Genomic DNA, 25166 nt, shown 5'->3' with positions numbered 1-25166 from the left:
TTGTAAATTTGTGTTATATAACCTCTCATCATCTTCCCCTCCCACTATTCTTCCCAGCCTCTAACAACCACAGAGAATTCATATATATATATATGTATGAATATATATATATATGTTTGAAATGGAGTTTTGCTCTTGTTGCCCAGGCTAGAGAGCAATGGTGCAATCTCGGCTCACTGCAACCTCCACCTCCTGAGTTCAAGTGATTCTCCTGCCTCAGCCTCCCCAGTAGCTGGGATTACAGGCATGTGCCACCAAGCCTGGCTAATTTTGTACTTTTAGTGGAGATGGGGCTTCACCATATTGGTCAGGCTGGTCTCGAACTCCTGACCTTAGGTGATCTGCTCGCCTCAGTTCCCAAAGCACTGGAATTATAGACATGAGCCACCGTACCTGGTTCAAATCCACATTTTTAACTGTTATTTTCTGGTCAGGTACAGTGACTCATGCCTGTAATCCCAGCATTTTGGGAGCCAAGGCAGGAGGATCACTTGAGCCCAAAAGTTTGATACCAGCTTGGGCAACACAGGGAGACCCTGTCTCTACAAAAAATAAAAATAAATTAGCCAGGCATGGTGGCTTGTGCCTGCGCTCCCATGTACTTGGAAGGCTGAGGTGAGAGGATCTCTTGAGCCCAGAGGTTGAGGCTGCATTGAGCTGATCACACCACTGCACTCCAGCCTGGGTGACAGAACAAGACCTGTCTCCCTATGTTGCTCAGGCTAGTCTTGAGCTCCTGAGCTCTAGTGATCCTCTCACCTCGGCCTCTCAAAGTACTGGGATTACAGTACTGAGTCACCATGCCTGGCATTGGAAAAGATAGTTTTTGTTCAAAATGCTTTTTGTTTGTTTCTTAAGTTCAGATTGAGTAGCCTGGTATAATGACAAACTAGAAATCACGGTATGGGAAAAATATAGGAGATGATACTTTGATTTCAGGAATATTGTGGATTGTCAAACTAGAATTAACAGATTCTATTTAGTCTCCTAGAATTTCAAAACTTTCTAGACATTAGTATACATCCCCACCGTCACGATATAGGGAGAGATAAAGGGTAGTGAAGAGAGCAGAATTAAAGAAGAGAATTGTCTTCATTTCAGATTGTATTGGGCTGACCTAAAAATGAGACATTTCACAATTTGGTCTTCTGGTCTACTCATCACTGGAAGCTCCAGCTTCTTCCTGGATAAGAACTTGTACTTGGATTGTATTATTATAACCATATTATAATTATTATTGTGGAAACCATCACTGACAACACATAAAAGAATTTTTACTCATGATCTCTATGTATACTCTTGATTCCTTTGATCTTCATATCTACTTGTTTTGCAATTCTGGTCTGTAAATCAGATGTTTGGTATAGTTGGTCAGCCTAGAAATGTCAAAGACAACCAGCTCTCTAACTATTTGTAAGATCTTCATTGAAGTCCCTTGTGTTTGCACAGATTGCATCTGTCTATTCTGAAAGATGAGCAACAAATCTAGTCTAAGCCCGAGTGAAATAACTGACCAGTCTTAGAGCAACTCTGATAGTCACTCACAAGTCCAGCAGTTTCTATGCAGACCACCAAACACTTTACTTACAAAAGTAAGGTTAGTGAGAACCTGGAATTTTCCATATCATCTTAGAGAAGCACTGTTTTGCTTATTTTCTTTCCTCCTCCTCCTCTTCCTTCTTTTCTTTACATATTTTGTGTGATTAAGAAGTGCTATTGGCTGGGCGGGTTGGCTCATGCTTGTAATCTTGGCACTTTGGGAGCCCGGGCGGGTGGATCACCTAAGGTCAGAAGTTTGAAACCAGGCTGGCCAACATGGTGAAACCGCATCTCTACTAAAAAGTACAAAAATTAGCCAGGTGTGGTGGTGCACACCTTGTTATCCCAGCTACTTGGGAGGATGAGGCAGGAGAGTCAGTTGATCCTGGGAGGCAAAGGTTGCAGTGAGCAAGGTGGCACCTCTGCACTCCAGCCTGGGTGAGAGAGTGAGACTATGTCTAAAAAAAAAAAAAAAAAAGTGCTATTTATACAAATAAGAACTAAAATGTCTTGGATTGCATTTGGAGATTACTGTTTTCTTTTGTGTTTTGTATGTTTGTTTTAGACGGGTAGACAAAGGGAGTGGAGTAATAAGGCTTTATAGAGATTGCTGCAGAAGGCATTTTATTTTCATAAAAAGTATTTGGAGTCAAGCACCCATTCATAACAAGTATCTGGAGTCTAAACGAGACAGATTATATTCCTGCCTTCCACATTAATTAGCTAGGAGATTTTGGGCAAATCAGTTTACCTCTAGGTTTTCTTCTCAGCAAAATGAAAGTATTAGTCTACAGACAGCCATTTCAATCCCTCCTCCAAATATTCATTCGTTCGATAGTTTTGCAGTATCTACTAAGCACAATCATTGTTAATAAACACTGTGATTCTTGGAGAGCTCCAAATTTTGTCTCCGCTTTTAAGCATCACTCCCTTTCCTCCTTTAAAGCCAGTGCCTGAGTTCTTCCCCAAACAGATCGAAACCCTTTAGCCATCTGAAAAATGTACATGCGAAAAGAAATCCGTTTCATTGCAGTCACCCGGCGCCAACCTAGACCTGGCGGGCCAGCGAGCTCGTGAGATTTTTTTTCATTCTAAAGGGCAATCTCGACATTTTAAAGGGCAACTCAGACACCCGAAGAAATACAACTTAAAGGGCGCCTGGGGTCAGGGCGGGACACCCAACCACTCTTTTCTAGGCTGGGGAAACCTGGGAAACTTTTGGGCTCCAGCCGAGTCACGCGGCAGTTCCACGGTAGAAATTGTGCAATGGGGCGAGTCAGGAGGGCGTCCTGGCAGGGAAGAAGCGGGGGTGGCTGCTACGGTGCCAACACTTTTCTTTAAAAAAAAAAAAAAAAAAAAAAAAAGCTAGGTTGTCTCACACCGTGCAAAGTGCGGCGCGGCCGGACAGCCAGGTTACCGCTGGCCCCAAGCTCGGGCCAAGAAAGCATCGCTTCCCCGCCGGGACCTGGAAGGAGCAGGGCGCGCGTGCGTTCCCTCCCGAGGGCAGAGACCGCCCGCCACGGCGCTTCCCCAGGGCTCCACGAGGGTCTGGGGTGCGAGCGGGAACTGCGGCAGGCGCAGACTGGCCACATCGATCGCGGCCGGGAAGTCCGGGCTCGCGCTTTCGGTAAGAGCGCCCGGGCTTCCAGCTGCGCGGAGCCCCCGCCCCCGCTGCCGGCCAGGCTCGTACTTTCGGATGGTGACGCATCCGGCTGGCTCCGCGGGAGCCTGCGTGGAAACCCGGAGCCCTGCGGGCGGCCTCCTCCTCCCCACCGCGGAGGCCTGGCCCGCGCTTCCCCGCTGGGCTCCGGACCCTGCGCCCCACTGAGTCGAGTCGGGACCGGAGGTCACGGAAGGAGCGAGTACTGGAGCGTTGGGTTACGGAGCGCTCCCTGGGCGCAGGCTTGGTGATTCAAGTTTGGTCATAGTCATCACTCATGTCACTATCCTTGTGACGTACATACTATTCTTAGAAGTGAGGAAACAGGCTCCAAAAGCTTGTTACTTGCTTGTAGTCAAACAGAAAGCAGAGCTGCGAATCAAATCCAGCTTTGTCTCGGCATGCCACTAGCTCATACTTCTCTTGGATCAGCCACTAAATGGCTTTCACTCCAGTGAGCAGCGAGCAGGTAACACATGGGATGGGTGCGCAGTGGTCCCGAGCCTACTGCCCAGGGGCGGCCGGGGCGTTTGCTTCTGGCTGGGGCTCACTCATTTGCCCAAATGGACTGTAAAATATATACATACACACACATATATGCGCATATATACATATACATATATACATGTGTACGTATATATACTTATATACACACACAAACATACATATGAATATTGGAAAGCATTCCGCAGACTCTGAGCCTCTATTTTCAATCTTGTATTGCGGTCAGGGGCATCTATTATAAGGAGTAGTGGGAAGATGGAATAAGACAGTGTTAACATAGGTGCCAGCATCTCGGGGACGCCTGATATATGCCATTTTGCTCTTTCTGCATCACTCCTGGGGACATCAGGGCGCTCACTCTCCTTAACACTGGACAGGAGACCTGCGCAGTCATTCTAGGTCAACACCCTCTCTGACAGACTAGGAATTTAATCCACTCAACGGGAAAATCTCTTACTTGCATCACCATCTAATTACTGACAGACACCAAGCTAGGGCTTCTGCTACCTCTCAAACACACATACCACACACTGACACTCACACACTTGCTACCTTTCAAACATACCACACACACACTTGCTGCCTCTCAGAGACACATACGACACACACACTTGCTACCCCTCACACATACCACACACACACACTTGCTGCCTCTCAGACACACATACAACACACACACTTGCTACCTCTCAAACACATCACACACACACACTTGCTGCCTGTCAGACACACATACAACACACACACACTTGCTACCTCTCAAACACATCACACACACACTTGCTACCTCTTAGACATACAGCACACACACACTACTCCCCCCCCACACACACAGGCACACACACATACACACACCCCTCTTTTCCTTCTGGAAGATTCAGACCAACTCTGAGACCTGAACTGACTTCCTCTGAGCCTTGGCAGTGGCGTGGGTGGGGATCTCCGGGAAGGTGAACAGAGGAAGTCAGTCACTGCATTCACCACCAGCCAGCGCAAAGGGAGGCGGGGAACCAGCCCGGGAGTACAGTGGCCAGCTCCGCAGGAGGCCTCCCTGCTAGTGGGGAAGGGGGAGACTCGGCCCCTTTTGGCAACAAGAGGAATCACCACAGCCCAGTGAAAGATAAGCGCTTGGGTTGGACTGTGGAATGTCCAAAACTATGAAGGTTAAGGAAATAGGCGTTAGGATTCACTTGAAAAGTGAAATCAGCGAATGAAAGTTTTCTAACATAATGAGATCTTGGGAATTATCCACTCCATTTTTTTTGGTTTTAATAATCACTGCTCACTAGAGCAGCTATTTTTCCCCTTTCAAGGCCCCATTTTGTGAATTGAGGCTAAAATAACTGGCCAGGTCTTTCCCTTGGGCACTCTGGAATGCTGGGAATATGAATGGCCTCTTAGAAGAGTTGGAGCTCCAAAGGAAAGGACTCTCCTTTAGAAACAAAAACTTAGATCGCGCCACTGCACTCCAGCCTGGGCCACAGAGTGAGACACCGTGTCAAAAACAAAACAAAACAAAAATCCACCCCCCCTCAAAAACCTCCTTTTAAAAAATCACAAAATAATTATTATTCATTGCAGAAAAATCAGATTTTTTTTTAAGAATCAGAAAGAAAAAAAAATATGGAAATCCTACCACCCAGAAAACCACTGTTAACAAACACAATCTTTGTAACCTTTTTTCTTTGAATCAAATATCACAGAAAAATATCTTCCATACATGATTTTAAATCACTACTTAGTACTCCATTGTACATTTATTTAACCAAAGCCCTGTTGAAGAACTTAAAAATTGTGTCCAGAAGTATTGCTATTTAAACAGGACTGGAGTGTGCAGCTTTGTAGCTAAATCTTTTTTTTTTTTAAGAGATGGGGTCTGTCTCTGTCACCCAGACTGTAGTGTAGTGGCACAGTCATGACTCACTGCAGCCTTGACCTCCTGGGCTCAGGTGATTCTTCCACCTCAGCCTCCTAAGTAGCTGGGATTACAGGCAGGACTCACTTTGCCAGGCTATAACTATATCTGAGCACATTCTCAACTATTTGCATAGGTAGATTTCCTGGAAGTGGTACTGCTGGGTTCAGGAATAAGGATTGCCCTACGGTGATCTTTTAAGACATATGATTCTCTCCCCTTACCCCCCAGTATTTTCCCAGACTTTCTATAATGTTTATTCACCAAAAATTGATTGAGTGCTCATCACACGCCAGACATGCCAGAATACAGAGATGGATATATTATAGCACAGAGCTGACAAAAATACACTGTAGTTCAAGGTGCCATACATAGATACTGTTAGAAAAAGCTTTGGGCAGCCAGGTGCCTGCCCATTTGGGGGAGGGTCCTGAAGTGCCAGTAGACTTTTTTTTTTTTTTTTAAGACAGGGTCTCACTCGGTTGTCCAGGCTGGAGTGCAATGGTGTGATCACGGCTCACTGCAGCCTTGACTTCCCTGCTTAAGTGATCCCCCTGCTTCAGCTTCCCAAGAAGCTGGGACCGCAGGCATGTGCCACGACACCCAGTTAATTTTAAATTTTCTATCGAAGAGATGGAGTCTCCCTATGTTGCCCAGGCTGTTCTCAAGCTCCTGGGCTCTAGCAGTCCTTCCATCTTGGCCTCTGAAAGTGCTGGAATTACAGTAGTGAGCCTTTGCACCCAGCCTGACTTTCTTGAGACCAATAGATTGAGAGGTGAGAGGAAGTTAATAGGGAGTACTGAAGAAGGATGAGAAAGGCAAAGAGAGGGCTAAGAGGAATTTCCTATACAGAAACATGGTGACCAAAAGCTGGGTATGTGTTCAAATAAATGAATACACGTGAGTCATCTTATGTGCTTGTACTGAGAGTAGAGCTGAGAAGGAGGGCAGTGACATAAGGCAAATAAATAGCCTATTATGTCATGCTGAGAAGGTTTGGACTTTGTTCACGTGGCAACAGGAGAAAGTGATTTATGGAGCCTTCAAGGTCATGACAAAATTAGATCTCATCACTTAACCCAATGAAGGGTACTGTCTTCTGCAGACCCCAAAAATCATTCCTGAGGAGAGAAAACAAAGAATAGGAAGAGTTGCAAGGGAAATACCCTAAAAAAGTATTGAAATGAAAACTGCAGAAAAATCAATCAAATTAACTACCATGTCCATCACAACAGTTAAGTGCTGTAGTTATTGTTAGTTTTAGTTTGGTCCTAAACATCTGTATTAGTCCGTTTTCATGCAGCTGATAAAGACGTACCTGAAACTGGGCAATTTACAAAAGGAAAAGGTTTGATTGGAACCACAGTTTCACATGGCTGGGAAGGTCTCATAATCATAATCACAGCAGAAGGTAAAGAGGAACAAGTTACATCTTACATGGATGGCAGCAGGCAAAAACAGCTTGTGCAGGGAAGCTCCCATTTTTAAAACCATCAGATCTCATGAAATTTATTTACTATCATGAGAACAGCATGGGAAAGATCTGCACCCATGATTCAATTACCTCCCACCAGGTTCCTCCCACGTGGGAATTCAAAATGAGATTTGGGTGGGGACACAGCCAAACCATATCAACATCCTCTTCTCTTTTTCCACTTTAAAGAGAGTGGCTTGAATACTAATCTTATGGCCAGAGATTACTTCAGTTTCCTGTTATAATAGGAAAACAAGTCCAAGTCTTTCAATGAGGCTAAAAACATTACATAGATTTTAATATGTGAAAGCACTTTGTAAACTATAAAGTAGTACTCAATGAAAGACATTTTTCTGGAAGGTAGCTTAAGAAAAACTTGTACAAAGGGTTAAAAACTCAAATGCCTACTGTGACCAGGTAAGCATAGTAATTACTTTCAACAGTTCTTGAAAATTCTCAGCTGTTATCTCTTTGACTATTTCCCGTCCCTCATTTTCTTTTTCTCTTTGGATAATTTTGATTACATGTATATTAGACATTCTAATTCTATAATCCAAGTCTCGCAATCTCTCTTTCATATTTTGCATCTCTTTATACTATTTGGACTGCATTTAGGGCAGTTTTTTAGGATCTGACTTCCAGTTCATGAGTTTTTTCTCCAGCTGTATTCAATCTTCTTTTTAACTTGTTTGACTTTTTAATTTCTTTTTGTTCTATTTCTAGAAGTTCTATTTCAGACCTGTTTGGACAAGTTTGTATAGTTATTGGTTTCCTGCACATATTTATATGCTTTTATTTCTTGAAACAAAAGTTTTAAAGATAAAATGAGAGGCTCTCAGCTTCCATCAGCAGTAAACAAGAGGGATTCCTGGGGTAACCTGTGCCTTGGAGAAGAACATTCCTTCTCTATCCCTCACATAAACATTGACAAGAATGAAGAGGGAGGCCCGGGACTCTGTTTGTTCTAGAGAAGAGGCTCCTCCCTACAACAGTCCCCCACAGCCCCACACTCCAGTACTTATACCACCACTCCCTGCTTTGCAACCATTATAATCCCATTATGCTGTTGTCCTTTTTATGTCGGTCACACAAAAAGTCCAGGACTTCTAGGTCATCTCTTATACCCAAACTAATCCCCATGTGGTTCTATGGACAGTGAAATATCTCGTATTACAATATTCCATATTTCTCTCCTAGATTTTTTTTTAACTACCTACTATCCTACATCTTTTATTAAGCAATTTGTCTCGCCTTCTTAAAATGTAACCTTCTTTAAAGCAAGGGTGTTTATTTTGTTAGCCACTTTATTCTTAAATCTTAGAACAATACCTGGCAAATAGAAGGCATGCAAATAATATTTGTCGTGTGAGTTAATATTAAACATTCGTATTTTATATTCTATGTCTTGTCATTTTACATTTGAAGACTGCAGATGTGATTTTTACCATCTCTTCCTTCTAGTTTTTACCATTGTGCCATTTACTTTTATGTTTTGTGGATTTTGACTCTGAGTTTATATTCCTTGGATTTTATCTGTAGAAATTTTTTGAGGCATAGATTGACGTTACATTCATTCAGAGATTATTTGTGTTTACTTTCACTAGTTGCCTGGGGTTAACTACCTACCCACAACAAAATTAATATCTCTCTTTGTTTTTTTGTTTGTTTTTGTTTTTAACTACGTTAAGTGGGTGAATTGACCTGCAAACCCATCTGTGTGAGAGTATCAAGTTTGGATATAAATTATCAAAAGAGGAAATATACATATTTCCTCTACCAAATGCCAAGATACAGATGGGCAAATTTCCTAGCTTCTTTCTGTGCAGCAGGTTTCTTTCCTGTTCATCATTGCACTGGAAGTGCAGCCCTTTTGGGTTTCCAGCTTTGTTAGACTTTCCTATCTTAGAGGAGCTTCAGCTTGAGCTGATTTCTAAAAATCCAGTGTTCTTCAGATTTCTCAAGTGCAGCCTGATTTTTATGTGAAATCAGCAATTTTTAAATGTTGGCAAACAATTTAAAAAATGTTTTAATGTGCTGGGAAAAAATCACCATAGGCCATATTTGATCTTTAGTGTATTAGTTTACAATCTCTGTTCTAAACAGACTAAGCAATTAACCCACCAGTCAACCCATGTGTATCGTATTTGTATGATGCAGAAATGCATTTTGTTAGAATGTATCTGTTAGATACAATAACCACAAATGTGGAAGAAAAGGTCCAATTTTAGATTTCTGTTTCTTTCCTTTTTTTTTTTTGGAGACAGAGTCTCGCTCTGTCACCCAGGCTGGAGTGCAGTGGCACGACCTCGGCTCACTGCAACCTCTGCCTCCTCGGTTCAAGCAATTCTTCTGCTTCAGCCTCCTGACTAGCTAGGGTTACAGGCATGTGCCACCATGCTTGGCTAATTTTTCTATTTTTAGTAGAGATGGTGTTTCACCATGTTGCCCAGGCTGGTCTTGAACTCCTGACCTCACTGTGGCCTCCCGTAGTACTGAAATTACAGCCGTGAGCACCATGCCCAGCCTAGATTTCTGTTTCTTTTTCTCTATAAATGTAATTGTCAGATCATGTGTCTAGATTTTTTAGTTCAGGAAATATCACTGTACCTATAATATGGGGAAATATAGGACATAGTTCCTGCTCTCAAAGATTTTACATTCTATGCATTACAGAATGCGCAAAATGGATTGAAGTGTCAAGGGATTTAAAAAAAAAATTTTTAAAGAGGCAGGGTTTCTTTATGTTGGTCAGGCTGGTCTTGAACTCCCCATCTCAGGTGATCCACCCACCTTGGCCTCCCAAAATGCTGGGATTACAGGCATGAGCCACCGCACCTGGCCCGTGTCAAGGGATTTAAAGAGGAGCAACTAGAAAGTAATTGGCTCAGTCTGAGTCTGCTTTAAAGGAGCCTTAACTAGGGTGGGCATGATGGCACTAGAAGAAAAAGGGCAGATATCAAGTATTTAAAAGATGATGTGACAGAAGTTGATAATAATGCATGTAGGGTAAGAATAAAGGAGAAATTATATTTCATGCTTACGTGGTTGGGAAAATTTTAATCAAGCATTATGTTGTGTGACTGTCTAAAGAGTATCTTCAATGATTACTTTGAAGGAAAAGAAAAAAAAAAAGAACCTAATGTCAGCCAGGTGCAGCGGTTCAGGCCTGTAATCCCAGCACTTTCAGTGGCCAAAATGGGTGGATCACTTGAGCAAAGGAATTCAAGACTAGCCCAGGCTGGGCGCGGTGGCTCATGCCTGTAATCCTAGCACTTTGGGAGGCCAAGGTGGGTGGATCACCTGAGGTCAGGAGTTCAAGACCAGCCTGACCATCATGGTGAAACCCCATCTTTAAAAAAAAAAAAAAAAAAGACTAGCCTAGACAATATGGGGAAACTCCATCGCCACAAAAAATATAAGATTTAGCTGGGTGGTGTGGCGCACAGCTGTAGTCCCAGCTACTCAGGAGGCTGAGGTGGGAGGATCACCTGAGCCTGGGGAGGTGGAGGCTGCAGTAAGCCACAATCATGCCACTGCACTTCAGCCTGGGTGATGAAGAGAGAGCCCTGTTTCAAAAACAAAACAAAAAAAGGGCCAATATCACTTTTCTTTTGGTTTCTTCATTTCTTGTAAACTAAAGGCAATGTGAAGGATTTTTTAATCTGTATAAGGCTCAACTGATCACTTTTTATATAACAAAAAGCTCAAGTATTAGGGGAAATATTTTGTCTGATATAGTCATGTAAATTATCCTCTTCTAGAATTTCCTCATTATTAAAGGATTGTCTTCCTCCTTAAATAAACAAACAAACAAAAAAATGTACCCAGGCATGTCAAGATTTTGAGATATCTATAGGCTTATTGTGTTGGAAAGCCTCATTGAAATAGATTGTTAATATTCTCTTAATTCAATGCTATTAGTTACATTTAGGGCATTTCACTGGTGTCTGGTTGTTTGAAGGGGCTATAGGGAAACTGATGACATTAAGCAAGATAGATTATATATCACATTCAACTCTCATCTCTCCATGGGCCTAATGGGCATAGTTCCCATTACTGCTAATGGGAGTTTTGAGCATAAGCCTTTGTGCTAAAAATCTATCTATTTCCTAATCCTGGCAGTAGGTTGCAAATGGGCTTTAACTTTAAGTGTAATTGGTTGAGTCAATGATCTGATTGTAAATGATTAGCAGCCAACAGGTTTTATTTTCTCTTATTCTGCCCCTTTATAGCACCAGAATTATGGAACATTTATCAACAACCTAAAATAAAGACAACACTAGGAGAATGTGGTTGCTTATGTAGATTCAAGATACAATGCTGCTGGATTCTGGGTAGTTATTATTACTGTTATTTTTTAGAATTTTAGGAATTAGCAAATACTTTCTCATGTATGGTGTCACATGTGAATCTCATTGTAATTCTTCCTGAAAGTGGGTAGGGCAGCCCTACTATCCTAATTTAGAGACTGATTATGAGAGTTGCCTTGAAGTTTCTTGTCCTTGTCACAAAGCCCACCCATATGAAAACCAAGACTAGAACTCCAATCTTTTAATGACAAGTCCACTGCTTTATCTTGGGCTCCAAATTGCTTCTTGGCCATTCAATTAAAATGTGTTCTGTTGTGGTTTGAATGTGTCCCCCAAAAGGCATGTGTTGAAAATGTAATCCTGAATGCAACAGTGTTGGGAAAGGGAGCCTAATCAGAGGTGTTTAGGTCAAGAGGGTTCCACCCTTACGAATCAGTTAATACTGACTGTAAAAGGGCTTGAGACTGCTTTCCATCTCTTCTGCCTGCTCTCTTGCTCTTTCACTTTCTGCCGTGGTAGGATGCAGTAGAAGAGTCCTCGACACTGATTTCCCAGCCTCCAGAAATGTATGAAATAAATCTCTGTTGTTTGTAAATTATCCAGTTTCAGGTATTATGTTTATAGCTGCATAAAACTAAGACATGTTCCTTCAGGGCTCATTACATGTGTGGCTGCATCAGGCTCTGGGGGTAGCAAGAGTGCACCACATTGCCACTATTCTTAAATGACTTGATGTTTATTTGATGAAAGTTTGTGTACAATATAAAATGGCTATAGGCCGGGTGCAGTGGCTCATGACTGCAATCCCAGCACTTTGGAAGGCCAAAGAAGGCAGATCACTTGAGCCCAAGAGTTTGAGACCAGCCTGGGCAACGTGGTGGAAACTTATCTCTGCAAAAAATACAAAAATTAGCTAGGTCTGGTGGTGTATGCCTGTAGTCCCAGCTACTCGGGAGGCTGAGGTGGGAGGATCACCTGAGCCTAGGCGGTTGAGGCTGTAGTAAGCTGTGATTACGCCACTGCACTCCAGCCTAGGCACCAGATAGAGACCTTGTCTCCAAAAGATAAATAAAATAGGTCAGGTGCGGTGGCACATGCCTGTAATCCCGGCCTTTGGGAGGCTGAGGTGGGTGGATCACCTGTGGTCAGGAGTTCAAGACCAGCCTGGCCAACATAGTGAAACCCTGTCTCTACTAAAAAACGCAAAAATTACCCGGGTGTGGTGATAGGCACCTGTAATCCCAGCTACTCAGTAGGCTGAGGCAGGAGAATCACTTGAACCTGGGAGGCAGAGGTTGCAGTGAGCCAAGATTCCACCACTGCACTCCAGCTGGGGCGACAGACCCAGACTGTCTCAAAAATAAATAAAAAAATAAAAGCAAAACATAAAATAAAATGGCTGCAGCATGAATTGTATTTTCATCAAGGATTATAGGACTGTAGACAATAGAGAAATCATCATGGACTGTTCACTGGGGAAAATTTCATGGAGAAGACCTTTGGGTGTTCATGGATGTTCTACAATAAATAAGGTAACTAGCAGGCTAACTTTCTTGAGCACCTACACTGTGTTGCGCACTGTCCTGGTACTTCTCATACCTTCTCTCATTCGAAGTTCATCATAATCCTCTGAGGTAGATGTTATCCTCTCTACAGCAGGGAAAAATACTCAGAGAGGGAGAGACTTGTCCACAGCACACAGGAGAGGACAGAGCCAAGATTGAATATAGGACATCAGTGCCCCAATTCTTAACCACTACCATACACAGTTTTATAAAGTAAAATTTAAAAGCTGACTTTAAAACATGTATGCCTAATGGTGTCCAGTCTCCCAAAACAAAAGAACAGTGAGGGTTCCCTTCTCCCTTGATGTGTGGGCAGGTCTATAGGGTAGCACAAGGAGAAGAGATTATGTTCTGCATTCTCACTTTAACAAAAAAGTCCTGGTCCACAAACAATACCTTTAAGCTTCAAGATAATTGTGAAAAGGCCAACTAGTTAATCAAACCTTTTTCCAAACTTAGGAGAGAAAAAAAACCCGAGAGAATATAAGTGCAGGGGCCATTAGAGGGTAAGCACATAAGGGCTGGACTAAATCTTTTAAAGAGACTCAGTCTTTGTGGCCTGACACTTGGGGAACAGTCAGCTTCAGGAAGTTAGGATGCCACACCTTTGTTTCTTGAACCATTTAGGGAGGTTTTTCAGGAGAAAACTCACCCCCCTGCACAAGTCTCTAAAGCTAGCAAATATGGTTTACCTGTGCTTTCAATAACTTTTATTCAATGTTCTGTTTGTACATGTTGTTGTATTGTTTATATAAAGGGTTTTTTTCTTCCCTAATGCCCTATTTTCTATAGTTTTTGTCAACATGGTGACATTTGGCAAGCACACAGTTGGGTTGCAGCATCATTTTCCACAGTTGTTACCGAGGATCATGTAGGAGAAAGTCTTTGAGAATTGGGAAAGAAGTGAGCAAAATTAGGCTCAAAGGAGGAAGATAAGAAGAAGCTGGAAAATTAAGTGGGGATTAACAGACATGAACAGTTTAATTAGAGTTTTTAAATTTTGGTAAAAAATATATATAACATAAAATATGCCATTTTAACATTTTTTGTTGTTTTTTTTTAATGAGACAGAGTCTCACTCTGTCACACAGGCTGGAGTGCAGTGGCGTGATCTTGGCTCACTGCAACCTCTGCCTCCCAGGTTTAAACAATTCTCCTGCCTCAGCCTCCTGAGTAGCTGGGATTACAGGCATGCGCCACCATGCCTGGCTAATTTTTGTATTTTTGGTAGAGACAGGGGTTTCACCATGTGGGCCAAGCTGGTCTTGAACTCCTGACCTCAAGTGATCTGTCCCCCACGGCCTCCCAAAGTGCTGGGATTACAGGCATGAGCCGCTGCACCCAGCCCTGTTTAATCACTTTTAAATGTATAATTTAGTGGCATTAGTTACATTCACAATGTTGTGCAACCACCAACATTACCTATTTCTAAATGTTTCCATCACCCCAAACAAAAACTCTGTACTCAGTAAGCAATAACTCTTCATTCCCCTCTCCTTTCAGTCCCTGGTGAACTCTAATCTACTTTTGGTCTCTATGAATTTACCTGTTCTAGATATATATTGTATATAAGTGGAATTATATAGTATTTGTTCTTTGGTGTCTGGCTTATTTTACTTAGCATAATGTTCAGGATACATCCACACTGTAGCATGTATCAGAACTTCATTCCTATTTATGGCTAGGAAATATTTTATAGTGTCCATATGCCACATTTTGTTCATTCATTTGTTGATAGACTTGGATTGCTTCCACCCTTTGGCTATTGAATGATGCTGTAATGAACATTAGAATTTTGAATCCCTCTTTTCAGTTCTTTTGAGTATGTGTCTAAGAATGAAATTCCTGGGTCATATGGTAATCCTATGATTTCCATAGGGGCTCCAGCATTTTATATTCTCACCAGTAGTGTATTACGGTTCCAATTTCTCCATCCAATCTGGCAAAGGTTCCAATCTTTGCCATCACTTGTTATATGTGTTTGTTTTGAAGCCATCATTGTAGGTGTGAAGTACTTATCTAATCGTAGTTTTGAGTTGCATTTTCCTAATGATGTCGAGCATTTTTTTATGTGCTCATTGGCATTTGTAATATCTTCTTTTGAGAAACGTCTTTTCAAGTCCTTTGCCTGTCTTTAAATTGAGTTGTCTTTCTATTGTTTAGTTGTAGGAGTTCCTTACATATTTTGGGTAGTCATTCGTGATCAGGTGTGTGATTTGTGAATATTGTCTTCATTTGGTCTTCATATTGTCTTCATATTCATATTCAATATTTTAGGTTTTGGGGTACATGTGAAGAACGTGCAAGATTGTTGCATAGGTGCATACGTGGCAGTGTGATTTGCTGCCTTCCTCCCCTTCACCTATATCTGGCATTTCTCCCTATGCTATCTCTCCCCAACTCCCCACCCCCTGCTGTCCCTCCCCTATTTCCCCCCAACAGACCCCAGTGTGTGATGCTCCCCTCCCTGTGTCCATGTGTTCTCATTGTTGAACACCCACCTATGAGTGAGAACATGCGGTGTTTGATTTTGTGTTCCTGTGTCAGTTTGCTGAGAATGATGGTTTCCAGGTTCATCCATGTCTCTACAAAGGACACAAACTCATCATTTTTGATGGCTGCATAATATTCCATGGTGTATATGTTCAATGTTCTTTTTGTATTATTGTTGTACTCAGTTTATATTAAAGTTTTTAAAATAATTTTGATGTAGTCCTATTTATTTAACCTTTGCTGTTGTTGCTCATGCTTTTGGTATCATATCTAGGAATCTGTTGCCAAATCCAAAGTCACAAAGATTTACCCCTATGTTTTCTTCTAAGTGTTTTATGGTTTTGCTCTTATATTTAGATCATTGATCCATTTTCAGTTAATTTTTGTATATGGTATGAGGTAGGGGCCCAACTTCATTTTTTTCCATGTGGAAATCCAGTTGTGCTAGCACCATCTTTTGAAAAAACTGTACATTCCCCATTGAATAGATTTGATACCCTTGTCAAAAATCAATTGGCTATAAATATGAGGGTTTATTTCTGGACATCTCATTATAATCCATTGGTCTCTGTGTCTATTCTTATTCCAGTTTCACACTGTTTTGATTTCTGTAGTTTCTTCAATTTTGAAATCAGGAAGTGTGAGTCTTCCACCTTTGATTTTTTTTTTCAAGATTATTTTGGCTATTTCAGGTCCCTTGCAATCCCATATTAATTTTTTTTTTAATTTTTTGAGACGGAGTCTCACTCTGATGCCCAGGCTGTAGTGCAGTGGCACGATCTTGGCTCACTGCAACCTCCACCTCCCAGGTTCAAGGGATTCTCATACCTCAGCCTCCTGAATAGCTTGGACTACAGGCATGAGGCACCATGCCCAGCTAATTTTTGTATTTTTAGTAGAGATGGGGTTTCACCATATTGGCCAGGCCGGTCTCGAACTCCTGACCTTTTCCTATTTATACAAAAAAGCTATTGGGATTTTGATAGCGATTGTGTCAAATCTGTACATTGTTTTGGGTATTGTTATCTTAACATACTAAGTCTTCCAATTTATAAATGTGGGTGTCTTTTCATTTACTTATATCTTCATTAATCTCTTTCAGCAATGTTTTTATAGTTTACTGTATATAATATTTCACTTCCTTGGATAAATTTATTCCTAAGTATCTTATACTTTTTGATGCTATTGTAATGCAAATAGAATTGCTTTCTTTATTTCCTTTTCAAATATCCACTGCTGATGTATAGACCACTGATTTTTGTGTGTTGATCTTATAACCTGCAACTTTGCTGAATTTATCTATTAGCTCAAGTAGCTTTCTTGTAGATTCTTTGGTCAGAGAGATACAGTTTTACTTCTTTCTTTCCAATTTGGATGCCCTTTCTTTCTGCTTCCTGTCAAATTGCTCTGGCTAGAATTTTCAGTAGATGTTGAATAGCAGTTTTGAAAGCAGGCATCCTCATTCCTGGTGATCAAACTAATTAAATTAAAATAAATTTAATTATTTAGTTTGAGACAATTAGATTTAAATGGCTAGGTTAGTGCCTTAATCCAATATGATTGGTGTCTGTGTAAGAAGAAGAGATATCAGAATGTGCATGCACAGAGGTACGACCATGTGAAGAGATAGCAGGAGCTGCAATCTACAAGCCAAGGAAAGAGACCACAGAGGAAACCAACCCTGCCAACACCTTGATCTTGTACTTCCATCCTCCAGAACTGGGAGAAAATACATTTCTGTTTTTCAAGCCACTCAGTCTGTTATATGTTGTTATGGTGGCAAACTAATACAAACCCCTCTAGTGGTTTTCTCATTTCAGTTATTCTACTACTTTTCAGCTCCAAAACTTCTGTTTGGTTCCTTTTTATAATTTCTATCTTTGTATTGGTATTCTCATTTTGTTCATACACTATTTTCCTGATTTTCTTTAGTTTTGTGTACACATTTTCCTTTAGCTCTTTGAGCACGTTTAAGACCATTGTTTTACAGTTTTTGTCCAATAAGTTCAATGTCTGGGCTTCCTTGGGCATGGTTTTTGTCCATTTATTTTGTTTCATTGAAGTATAGTTACCTGTTTCTTTGTGTACCTTCTTGTGTTCTTTTGTTGTTTTTGAAAACTGGACTTTGGAATAGTATATTGTGGCAACTCTGGTAGTAAGATTATTCTCCTTCTTTGGAGTTTCCTTTTCTTTGTGGTTGTTTTTGTTTTTATTGTTGAGGCCTGTAGTAGTCTTGTTCTAGTAATTTTCCTATTTTTGCGGAGACTTTTCTTTGTCATATGTGGTTGCTGAAGTCTCTGTGCCTTAGCTTGTATTCAGTGAGTGGTTTTTTTGCTAGTTTGTTGGTTTGGTTGTTTTTTTTTTGTTTTTTTGTTTCTTGAGACAGAGTTTTTGCTCTGTCATCCAGGCTGGAGTGCACGGGTGTGATGTCTGCTTACTGCAACCTCCCAAGTTCAAGCAATTCTCCTGGCTCAGCCTCCTGTGTAGCTAAGATTTCAGGCTCACGCCACCATGCCTGGCAAATTTTTGTATTTTTAGTAGAGAAGGGGTTTCACCGTGTTGTACAGGCTGGCCTCAAACTCCTGTCCTCAAGTGATCTGCCTTCCTCAGCCTCCCAAAATACCAGGATTACAGGTGTCAGCCACTGCGCCTGGCTTTCAGTGAGTGTTTTGACGGAATTTTACTTGAATGTCAGGAGCTAAGAAACAAAAGAAACAAACAAAAATGCTTTTCTCAGTCTTTGCCAACTGGGCTGTGCTGGGGCCCTCATTCAACACTTAGCCAGGCTTGCACAGAGCTTAGGAATCAGCTGTGATGAAAGCTGAAGTTTTTATCACATCTTTTCTGAGCAAGCATCTTGCTCTGGGCACATGCATGGCTTTCTAAATTCCCTGCATACACAGGTGCTTTTGATTGTCCTAACTTTCTAAAGAAACTCTGTCCTCAAATGTTTGGCCCAGGCCTGAGGTGGTTTATTGCATGTCTCAACTGTGATCTTTTGCCTCAGGCCTTATTCTTCTGTCTTATGATGATTCAAGCAATGCCTGATGCTTTTCCAATCTGGGTTAGTTCAGAGTTAGGCAAACAGAGGTATGCACTTTCTACCAGTCCTTCATGTACCCTCAGACAAGTTAAAACCAATCTACACAATAATTTGCAAATAAGGTCTGCTTTGCTCCCTCTAGAACCAGAGACCACAGTCCATGCTGACAGTATGGGCTTCTGTCTTCAAGACTGTTGCAAGGTAAGGTATGGAGTAAGAGCAAATAAAAATGCCACAAAACTGTCCTATCATTTTATGTATGTATGTATGTATGTATGTATGTATGTATGTATGTATGTATTTATTTATCGAGATGGAGTCTTGCTCTGTCACCCAGGCTAGAGTACAGTGGCAAGATCTCGGCTCACTGCAACCTCCACCTCCCGGGTTCAAGTGATTCTCCTGCCTCAGCTTCCCAAGTAGCTGGGATTACAGGCATCTGCTAAAATGCCCAGCTAATTTTTTGTATTTTTAGTAGAGATGGGGGTTTCAACATGTTGGCCAGGCTGGTCTCGAACTCCTGACCTCGTGATCCACCCACCTCAGCCTCCCAAAGTGCTGGGATTACAGGCGTGAGCCAGCACGCCCAGCCTTATCTATGTATTCTTTAGATAGGAGCTCACTCTGTCACCCAGGCTTCAGTGTAGTGTCTAGATCATAGTTCACTGCAGCCTTGACTTCCCAGACTCAAATGATCCCCCCACTTCGGCCTCCCCAGTAGCTGGGGCTACAGGCATGCACCACCAGGCCTGGTTAATTTTTATTTTTGGTAGAGACAGGGTCTCACTGTGTTTCCAGGCTAGTCTGAAACTCATGGGCTCAAGAGATCCTTTTGCCTTACTTCCCAAAATGCTGGTATTACAGGGGTGAGCCACCACACCTGGCCCATTTTTTATTTTTCTTAATTCAGCATCCACTTGGTTGCTGTAAGCCTCTGACTTTTTTCCAGAGTCTGACAAAGTTGATTCTGACAGCTTCTGCTTGTTTTTTGAGTTTCTATGGGGGGACAGGATCTTTGAGCTGCCTACATTGCCATTGTGCTGACCTAAGTAGGGTTTGAAATCTTAAAATTAGGATATAAGGTAGGTTCCCACCCCATCTGCCCACCCCCCGATTTTAGAAAAGTAAAGTTTTGCAAATAATGGTTAAATACTGGCCAGGCACAGTGGTTCACGCCTGTAATCCCAGCACTTTGAGAGGCCGAGGGGGTGCAGATTATGAGGTCAAGAGATCCAGACCATCTTGGCCAACATGGTGAAACCCCGTCTCTGCTAAAAATACAAAAATTAGCCGGGCATGCTAGTGTATGCCTGTGCTGCTGCAGGAGAGGCTGAGGCAGGAGAATCACCTGAATCCAGGAGGGGAAAGTTGCAATGAGCTGAGATCACGCCACTGCACTCCAGCCTGGGAGACAAGAGCAAGACTCTGTCTCAAAAAAAAAAGAAAGAAAGAAAGAAATGGTTAAATGCACGAACTTTGGAGACAGATGGTCTGAATTTCAATCCTGCCTTTGCCACCAAAATGTTTGTAATAAGTGAATTAGTTATTTAATCTCTAAACTTCAATTTCTCATCTGTAAAGTAGGAATATGGGAAGGGCTAATTAGCATCATTTATTGTAAAATCAGTGGTGTGCAGCATAAATGTTTGACAAGCAGCTCTCAGAAGGGATGAGAGTGAAAACACTGATTTTTAGTGTTTGCCAATTTCCGTCAAGTCTGGGAAGTCAAATACTCCTGACATGGCCGAATTTAAGATGGCAGTGTAAAATTATCTAATGCAGCCTTGAGAAAACACTTATATAATTGACTCTCATGAGCCAGGGAAGGCCAACTCTAGCATATCACTTTCTGAAAAAGCATGAGGTATACAATCAGTGATCAATCAATAAATGTTATCATCTTCAACTGCTTTTAACAAAATGAATAAAATAAGAATGGTTTCTGAAAAGTCAAGATACAGTGTCTCCCTCTATATTGCCCTATGATCTAAAATGCTTTGTACTCTAGATACTTGGAAATGTTATCTCCAGACAGTCCATCTTCTGTGAGAACCACATTTCATGCCCACTTTCTGTCTTTAGATCTTGCATCATTGTTAACAGTGAACACAATCACAGAGAGAATAGTCATTTCCACAAGTCTGCCTGAAACTGAGTCTTTGGAAGGACTTGTTCCTAATTGACTAATCTATTAACTTTCAGGCTGCAGGAAAACTTAGAGGCATCATCCTGCCTTGGTTTCTGGTTGCCAAGGTATTCTGCCTGATACCAGCTCTGCCAGCAGTCACCAACTAGCCATGCTTTTCCCTTGGAGGCACATGTAGATTACTCACCAGGCAAACAATTCTGCAAATGTCATGTCCTCTGCATTTCTTTCAGATTCAGCCTTAGGCAAGCTTGTGAAGCAATGACTGTCTTAATTAGTCCCCTGGGTACCGAGACCTAATCCTTTCAAGTTATCCCATGTTCCTTATCTATCTATCTATCCATCCATCCATCCTTCCATCCATTCATCTAATACTTACAGAATGCCTATGGCTGCAAATACAAAGATGACTGCCTGGTTCCTGCTGTCTATAGACTGGTTCCTGCTGTCTAAACTCACAGCCTGGAATGAGGTAGGGTAGACTGGATAGCTATGCAAGCAAAATAGAATGCAGAGTGGTAAGGGAAAGTAGTACATGCAAAGTACTTTGGGAAACTAAAGGAGGAATTCTGCCTACCTTGAGGAGCGAAGGAAGTTTTCACAGGGTGCATGCAGGTAACCATGGGGTAAGATTGACTGCAAGCCAAATTGTGATAGACCTCCCGAACCTGACTGTGGCATGGGCTTCTTCAGCAACAGGGAGCCTTTCTTTATTTCTTCTGTTATTTCCCTGCATCTTACAACTTTAAGGCCTTGGTCCCTGCTAATAATAAAATAATAACCAACTTTATAAAGAGGCTACAATGTGCCAGATACTGTACTAAGTAATATATATTCTTCTTTTTTGCGGGGGAGGTTGGGCAGGGTCCCTGTCACCCAGGCTGGAGGGCAGTAGCACAGTCATGGCTCACTGCAGCCTTGACCTCCTGGGCTCAAGCCTCCCACCTTAGCCTCCCAATTAGCTGGGACTATGCAACACCATGCCTGGCTAATTATTTTTTTGTAGAGACAGGGTCTCCTTATGTTTCCCAGGCTGATCTTGAACACCTGGTCTCAAGTGAGCTTCTTACCTCAGCCCCTCAAAGTGCTGGCGTTACAGACATGCACCCATGAGCCACTTCACCTAGCTTATTATTTAATTTAATCTCTGCAACAACTTTAGAAGACAGAAAATAGGAGATGCTGTAATGGTGAGAGTTTTAGAGCATTCCTGAGGACCTGGAGAAAACTTGCTGCCGAGAAGGAAATTTTGAAGGTTTCATTGGTTGAAAAAGGTGTCTCTGGAATCACACTCCTAGACCTTTCTTAAAGATTTGAAAATAATTAGATTAGGAGCCAGGTATGATGGCTCACACCTGTAATCCCACCACTTTGGGAGGCCGAGGCAGATTAGCCACCTGAGGGCAGGAGTTTGAGACCAACCTGACCAACATGGTGAAACCCCATCTCTACTAAAAATATAAAAATTAGCCAGGCATGGTGGCAGATGCCTGTAATCCCAGCTACTTGGGAGGCTGAGGCAGGAGAATAGCTTGAACCTGGGAGGCAGAGGTTGCAGTGAGCTGAGATTGAATATTGCACTTCAGCCTGGGTGACAAGAGCAAAACTCTGTCTCAAAAAAAAAAAAAAAAAAAAAATCTATGGTCATTTGACCAAAAAAAAAAGCAAGCAAGCAAGAAAGAATTAGATCAGGGCCATGGGGACGCAGAAGGTCACTCCATCTCTGATCTTCACCATTACAGTTGCTACAGTCGGCTCTTTCCAATTTGGCTACAACACTGGGGTCATCAATGCCCCTTAGATGATCATAAGGGAATTTATCAACACTTTGAAGGACAAGGCAAATACTCCTCCCTCTGAGATCTTGTGCATGTCCCTCTGGTCTCTGTGGCCATATTCTCCATTGGTGGTATGATTGGCTCCTTTTCCATTAGATTCTTTGTCAACCGCTTTGGCATGCACAATTTAATGCTTATCACCAACCTGTTGGTTGTCACTAGTGGCTGCCTTATGGGATTGTGTAAAGTAGCTGAATCAGTTGAAATGCTGATCCTGGGCCACTTGGTTATTGGCCTTTTCTGTGAACTCTGCACAGGTTTTGTGCTCATATGTATCTCACCTACTGTGCTGCGGGTGCCTTTGGCACTCTCGACCAGCTGGGCATTGTCGGAATTCTGGTGGCCCAGATCTTTGGTCTGGAATTCATCCTGGGGTCTGAAGAGCTATGACTCAGGCTATTAGGCTTTACCATCTTTCCTGCTCTCCTACAAAGTGCAGCCCTTCCATTTTGCCCTGAAAGTCCCACATTCTTGCTCATTCAGAGAAAAGAAGAGGAGAATGCTAAGGAGATTCTCCTTAGGATGCATCCCACGACATCCAGGAGATGAAAGATGAGAGTGCAAGCATGGCACAAGAAAAGCAAGTCACCGTGCTGGAGCTCTTTAGAGTATCCAGCTACCGACAGCCCATCATCATTTCCATTGTGCTCCAGCTCTCTCAGCAGCTCTCTGGAATCAATGCTGTGTTCTGTTACTCAACAGGAATCTTCGAGGGTGCAGGTGTTCAAGAGCCCATCTATGCCAATGTCGGTGCGGGTGTGGTTAATACTGTCTTCACTGTAGTTTCTCTATTTCTGGTGGAAAGGGCAGGAAGAAGGACTCTAGATATGACAGACTTTGGAGGGATGACTTTTTGTTCCATCCTCACGACTGTTTCTTTGTTATTAAAGGATGAGTATAATGGGATAAGCTTTGTCTGCATTGGGGCTATCTTGGTCTTTGTGGCCTTCTTTGAAATTGGGCCAGGCCCCATTCCCTGATTTATTGTGGCTGAACTCAGCCAGGGCCCTGGCCCAGCTGTGATGGCAGTGGCCAGCTGCTCCAATCGGACCTCCAACTTCCTAGCCTTCTGCTGCTTACTATTTAGGAGTCTGTGTTTTTATTATCTTCACCAACTTCCTCGTTACCTTCTTGATCTTTATTGTCTTCAAAGTCTCTGAGACCTGTCACAGGACTTTTGAGGATATCACACAGGCCTTTGAAGGGCAGGCACATGATGTGAATAGATCCAGAAGGACCGCATCGTGGAGACGAACAGCATCCAGCCTGCTAAGGAGACGACCACCACCAATGTCTAAGTCATGCCTCCTTCCACCTCTCTCTCAGCATGGGAAAGCCACCTCTCCCTGAATGAGGGAGGTACCTCATCAGGATGAACCCAGGACTGCTTCTGAATGCTGCTACTTGATTCCTTTCTCCCACAAGGCTGGGGCTTGTTGGATTTTCAATGGCTTTTTAAATATTTCATTTCTTGGACATTCTCTTTCACTTAGGAGAGGCCAAGTGAAACATTTCAGGAGGGATATGACAACTTTGCCAGCTCTTCCTCTCTTGGATTCTAATATTGCCCCACTAGGGGAAATAGGGGAGGAAGAGTAAGGTACAGTTGCCCCAACCTCAGACTTACCAGGAAGCAGATACACAAGTGTGGAAAGCAGAGGGGGTTTATGTAAGAGCACCTTCTTCATTTCCATACAGCTATACACAGGAAATTAACTTGACTTTTATTTATTTTGCCCTCTGGCTTAATTACATATATTTATTTTTTTAAGTGTACTTTTGCCAAGCAATGAAAACATAAGAAAATTGGGGTGAAAGGGAGGTGTTTAAAAGACATTATAGAGTAGAAGATTTGATGCTTGAGAAGTTAAGGTGCAATAAGAAGACTTTAGGGAGAAATGTAATTCATTATTGGAGGGTTTATGATACGGAGCCTAAGGTCTGCACGTTACCTCTTAACAATTTCTGTCCTTCAGATGGGAACTCTTAAGTTTAATTTCTCAGAAAAGTAATATGCCTATATAATAAAGCTACTGATTTCTTTTGAAACTTTTAAATTTAAGATTATAGTGTATATGTAGTATTACTTGAAATCTAAAATTGTTAACTAAGATGGGCATTGTTGTTAATCACAGTTGATGGGTTCTAAGTTTGGATGGAGTCCAGGGAAGGGAGAGTTACTTCTAGAAAGCCTGTTCCTTCTTACTGGACCAGAAAACTCCTTCCCCTTGTAGTAGACTCATTACTTTTTAAGTAATCCCACCATCCATGTGGTGGGAGAGCCATCCAAATGAGAAATCCAAAATAATTGGTTCTTGGTAGAGGTTCATTATTTCTCCATTTTGTTCTTTAGGAGATTTTAGGTGTTGATTTCATTTTATTTTAACCCATACCTTTAAAGGAATTCCAAAAAGAATGTTTATAGCTAACTTGGAATTTGACACCTCAGCTCTAGGAGAGAATTTTTTTCCTGAATGATTATTATCTAAAGCGTGTTGTTGCTTCAGGGTCACGGAATGCTTGTCTATGTCTGTTACCATGCCACCATGGTCCTGTGCCGAGTGCCCTTAGGGGACTTGAATCTTTCCAATAGGCCACATTGGAGACAGTATGAGTCAATGTGCGGTGTAGCCCACACTGGGAGGATGAATGTATGTGCAGTGTCACTTTGCTCTGGGT

At 42.1% G+C, this 25166-nt stretch overlaps 1 pseudogene; it reads left to right on the top strand.

Annotated features, from left to right (window-relative positions):
* Nucleotides 1-22268: 22268 nt before the first annotated feature.
* On the top strand, nt 22269-23863 carry LOC105710274 (solute carrier family 2, facilitated glucose transporter member 3-like; annotated as a pseudogene).
* The last annotated feature ends 1303 nt before the right edge of the window (nt 23864-25166 follow it).

The sequence above is a fragment of the Aotus nancymaae genome, unplaced genomic scaffold (genome assembly GCF_030222135.1).
Source record: "Aotus nancymaae isolate 86718 unplaced genomic scaffold, 86718_ANA_hifiasm-v0.15.2.pri h1tg000007l, whole genome shotgun sequence".
NCBI classification, from domain to species: domain Eukaryota; kingdom Metazoa; phylum Chordata; class Mammalia; order Primates; family Aotidae; genus Aotus; species Aotus nancymaae.
This window is presented reverse-complemented; position numbering and strand designations above follow the sequence as displayed.